The following is a 5822-nucleotide window of genomic DNA, read 5'->3' as shown; positions in this document are numbered from 1 at the left end:
TAAAGGCAGTGCTCCAGCATGACCGCAGTCAAATGACTGAAACAAGTAAAGAGTAGATGTATGTGTTTGTATGCAAGTGTTACTTAGGTGCAAGTGTGGGTATGGCGTTCCCTTTGTTACCCCATGGTCTTGAGTTCCATTTCAGTGAGTGGAACCATGAGGAAGTGTTTTCTTGTTTACTTTTCTGATCGTGGGCCTGTTAATACCCCATGAGTGAAATTGATTGACATAAAATGTGTAGAAGCCCGCCATATGCTTGTGTGCATGCTTTTGCATTGGTTCACAATCATAAGATTGTCAGTTCAATACCCAGCGACGTGTTGTGTCCTTGAGCAAGACACTTTGTTACACATTGCTCGAGTCCACTCAGCTTGCAAAAATGAGTTGTACCTGTAATTCAAAGAGCCAGCCTTGTCACGCTCTGTGGAGCACTCAGTCACTTGCACGTTAATTTCATGAGCAGGCTGTTCTGTTGATCGGATCAACTGGAATCTTCATCATTGTCACCAACAGTGCCGGACTGCCATATATAGGTGTGTGGTTTAGTGGTTAGGGCATTCGGCTCACAATTGTAAGGTTGTGGGTTCAATTCCTGAGTTGTGTCTGTAATTCAAAGGCCCAACCTTGTCACGTTATGTATCAAGCTAAATCTTCCCCTAAGAACTACATTAAGGGTACACGTGTCTGTGGTGTACTCAGCCACTTACACGTTAATTTCATGAGCAGGCTGTTCCATTGATTGGATCAGCTGGAACCCTCGTCACCATAACTAACTGAATGCCATGGAACACATGGACCAGGCTGCGTGTTGTGTTCTTGAGCAAGACACTTCATTTCATGTTGCTTCAGTTTACTCAGCTGTAGAAATGAGTTGTGACATCACTGGTGCCAAGCTGTATCGGCCCCTTTGCCTTTCCCTTGGATAACATCAGAGACGTGCAAAAGGGAGGCTGGTATGCATGGGCGAGTGCTGGTCTTCTATAAACAACCTTGCCTGGACTTATGTGTCAGAGGAGAACTTCCTAGGTGCAGTCCCATGGTCAGTCATGACTGAAGGGGGTCTTTACCCTTTTAAATATGTATGTGTGTGTGTGTATACATTCTTTTATTCTTTTACTTGTTTCAGTCAATTGACTGCGGCCATGCTGGAGCACCGCTTTTAGTCGAGCAAATCGACCCCAGGACTTATTCTTTGTAAGCCTAATACTTATTCTGTCAATCTCTTTTGCTGAGCCGCTAAGTTACGGGGATGTAAATACACCTAACATCGGGTGTCAAGCGATGGTGAGGTGGTGGGGACAAACACACATATACTTATATATATATGTATATGTACATATATGACGGGCTTCTTTCAGTTTCCATCTACCAAATCCACTCACAAGGCTTTGGTTGGCTCGAGGCTATAGTAGAAGACACTTGCCCAAGGTGCCACACAGTAGGACTGAACCCGGAACCATTTGGTTAGGAAGCAAGGGGATGTAAACACACCAGCATCGGTTGTCAAGTGATGTTGGGTGGACAAACACAGACACAGAAACATATATATATATACACACACATACGATGGGCTTCTTTCAGTTTCCGTCTACCAAATCCACTCACAAGGCTTTGGTTGGTCCGAGGCTATAGTAGAAGACACTTACCCAAGGTGCCACACAGTGGGACTGAACCCGGAACCATGTGGCTGGTAAGCAAGCTACTTACCACACAGCCACTCCTGTGCCTGTGTATATAATTTGTGTTTAGTCCTACTGGGTTTCTAGCAATCCTCCTTGCTAGGTAAGCCAAGTGTGGGTGCCAGTTTAGTCACTGGCAACCTAAGCAACAAGTTGTTTTGGATTCCATTTTACCAATAGCATCCATGACAGACTTCACTATTGATCTGACACAGTGGAATACGTCAGTCTGGACATTCACTCTGTTTCTGTACTCTCACAAATATTGTATACTCCTGACATGCAGTACTCATTTGTACATGGTGTAATGTGATGGTCTGTACTTCCTTTCCATCTTGTTTATTGGCGTCATTGCAGTCCAGTCTGCTAAAATCAGCTCTAATTAGGCCACCCACTAGGTAGGAGCACTTCGTCAGCTCTGATGACGAGGGTCCCAGCTGATACAATCAATGGAACAGCTTGCTCGTGAAATTAACATGCAAGTGGCTGAGCACTCCACAGACACATGTACCCTTAACATAGTTCTTAAGGAGATTCAGCATGACATATAGTGTGACAAGGCTTGCCCTTTAAAATACTCTGAAGGAAATAGTAGTAATTTCTTTTGATTTCTAGATAGAAGCAAGTAGGAAATAACACTGACTGACCAAAGACAACAAGCAAATCTGTGGTGTTGAGCAGGATATTTGCTATAACGATATTTCTGCTTCAGCAACCCAGCACTTGTTTACTTGTTTACTTGTCAGTTGCTTGACTTTAACCACTTGAGTATGTCCCTTAGTGGCTGACAATATGTACATCCTTGATCATGGTCAAGAGTAGTGGGAGAGCATCATGATCATATGTTAAGAGGGATTCTTTGAGGTTTGAATAAATATCACAACACAAGTAAAGTTTGAAGGAAGTTTGAAGCCATTTTTCATACGACAAAAGTCATATTACACAGTGTAATATAATTATATAGCTATAGCCTTTAAGCCAAAACTTAACTATGTTAAAAACTGGTGATGCATATTGGTTATTTATGGTGTCTAATTTAATTCTCTGTAAGCAACATATATTTTCGCTTGTGATTATGTCTTTTTATCCATGCTAGCATAGGTTAGTGGAGGCGCAATGGCCCAGTGGTTAGGGCAGCAGACTCGCGGTCATAGGATCGCGGTTTCGATTCCTAGACTGGATGTTGTGAGTGTTTATTGAGCGAAAACACCTAAAGCTCCACGAGGCTCCGGCAGGGGATGGTGGCGAACCCTGCTGTACTCTTCCACCACAACTTTCTCTCACTCTTACTTCTTGTTTCTGTTGTACCTGTAATTCAAAGGGTCAGCCTTGTCACACTGTGTCACACTGAATATCTCCGAGAACTACGTTAAGGGTACACGTGTCTGTGGAGTGCTCAGCCACTTGCACGTTGATTTCATGAGCAGGCTGTTCTGTTGATTGGATCAACAGAAATCCTCGACGTTGTAAGCAACGGAGTGCCAACAACAACAACAGCATAGGTTAGATCAGTGTTTTCCAACTATTTTTTTTTTCACCTATGATTATTATTTGGGCTCAGTGGTTAGAGCATTGGGCTTTGCAATCATGAGGTTGTGAGTTTGATTCCCAGACCAGGTTGTGTGTTATGTTCTTGAGCAAGACACTTTATTTCATGTTATTCCAGTTCACTCAGCTGTAGAAATGAGTTGCGATGTCACTGGTACCAAGCTGTATCGGCCCCTTTGCATTTACCTTGGATAACATCAGTGGTGTGGAGAGGGGAGACTGGTATGATGGGCAACTGCTGGTCTTCCATAAACAACATTGCCCGAACTTGTGCATCAGAGGGTAACTTTCTGGGTGCAATCCCATAGTCATTCATGACCAAAGGGGTACTTTACCCTCTACCCCATGTATTAGGTTGTTTCACATGAAATGGTGCATTTTTAATTACTTGTTATTTCAGTCATCTAAAAACTGTATTATGTATACCCTTGCATTTAATCTTGAATCTTTTTCTTTCCCAAAAATATTGGTTTACAAAATTCGTACCCACAGACCTTATGATAATGATAACAACCAAACTATGTTGAGTGATTTTCTCATATGAGTACAAACTGGGTCACTCTGCTGCAGAAGCTCTACAGAATATCAAGCAGGCTTTTGGTAATGGTTTTGTTGACATCAGAACTGTTCAGAGATGGTTCCAAAGCTCTCGTTCAGGAGAGGATAGCCTTGAAAATAAACCAAGGGGTAGGCCAAAATCAGTTATTTGGCATGATTGATTAACTGCTTTGGTTGAACAAAGTCCAAGAACAAAGATTCAAAGACTTTCATCATAGCTCCAAACATCTTGCACAACTGTTTTTGGACACCTGTAAAAAAACTGGAAAAGTCAAGAAGACGGATAAGTTTGTTCCACATCAACTGAACGAGATTAAAAAAAACAGACGCCTTGAAGTGTGCTCCTTATTGGTTTCTCGACTGGAAGAAGACCATTTTTGGATCAAATCATTACTTGTGATTAGAAATGGATGCTCTTTGACAACTGCAGGAGAACAGGACAGTGATTAGATGCAGGAGAGTCACCTAAACACTACCCAAACCCACCACTGCACCCTAAAAAGTTAGTGGTCTGTGAAGGGAGTTATTCATTATTCATTTTTGCAACAAGTTAAAACTGTAACAGTAACATTGTATTGCCAGGAAATTGATTGTATGCAAGAGAATTTGAAAAAGAAGCAACCCAGACTAGTGAATAGAGATGGCCCAATTTTGCTCCACGACAATGCGTGTCCTCACACTCCTCAAGCTACGGTCCAAAAGTTGCAAAGCCTAAATTATGAGATTTTGCAACATCCTCCCTATTCCCCTGATATCTCTGTTACTAATCATCACTTATTTAAGCATTTTGAGCTTTTCATAAGCAATAAAACATTCTAAAGTAGAGAAGAGGTAATTGAAGCATTCGGACAGTTTATCACAGCAAAAGACGAATTTTCTTTTTAAGATGGAATATATGACACAGAGAAACGTTGGGTAAACTTCATAAATGAACAAGGATCATACTTTGATCAAATAAATCAGTTCTCTAACACTTCTGAAACATTTTATTGTTACCTTTCAAATACGACATTTCATGTGAAACAACCTAATACATTTAAGGGCATGGAGAGGGAAGTCTAGTATGCATGGACAACTTTCTGGGTGCAATCTCATGGTCATTCATGACCGAAGGGGGTCTTTACCCTTTACCCTTTTACTCAGGGGGACCCCCATAGCCATTCAGTGTCTAAAAACTTTTTGAAATTCTTATTTCATTTATCGCACATTCCTTTGTGTAGGTTGAACTCTATAAGACATTAAAGCAAGAAACCTATCTGTTTCTTGCAATAAATCCTGCTAAAGCTAAGTATTTTTATGCCCCTTTAAAATACTACCATATGCTATTTTGCTTGCTTGGACGCCCTTTGTTTACTATTTTATTCTGGTGGACCCCCGTAGCTATTTGATGTTTAAAAACTAATTTTGCAGATACTTTCAAAATTTGTAGTTTGTTACTCATTCGAACTATTTGTATAGCTTGAACTATACTCTTTTACTTGCTTCAGTCATTTGACTGCGGCCATGCTGGAGCACCACCTTTAGTCGAGAAAATCGACTCCAGGTCTTATTCTTTGTAAGCCTAGTACTTATTCTATTGGTCGCTTTTGCCGAACCGCTAAGTTACGGGGGCGTAAACATACCAGCATCGGTTGTCAAGCGATGGTGGGGGGACAAACCCAGACACACAAACATACATACATACATATATATATATATATATGTGCCAGAAGGGAGGCTAGGCGACAGGTTTATTTAGCCAGAGGGGAAGCAGATAAGGAAAGATTTGCCAATGTTCTGCGCCGTGAGGACCAAAGATTCGAGGTATTTCGTGTTGCAAGACAGTGTAGGAGAGAGAATAGTGATGTTGTAGGAGAGAAATGTGTTCGCATGGATGATGGTACGCTTGCATTAAATGAGGATGCAAAGAAAGAGGTCTGGAGATGCCACTACGATAGATTGCTTAATAAAGAGAATGAATGGGAGAAAGAGAGCCTGCCGTATGTCGACCCAATAGAGGGACCAGCTATCCGAGTTGATAGTACCAGGGTAGATAAA

This window comes from Octopus bimaculoides, chromosome 29 (genome assembly GCF_001194135.2).
Source record: "Octopus bimaculoides isolate UCB-OBI-ISO-001 chromosome 29, ASM119413v2, whole genome shotgun sequence".
Classification (NCBI taxonomy): Eukaryota; Metazoa; Mollusca; class Cephalopoda; order Octopoda; family Octopodidae; genus Octopus; species Octopus bimaculoides.
Note: the sequence above shows the minus strand (reverse complement) of the source record.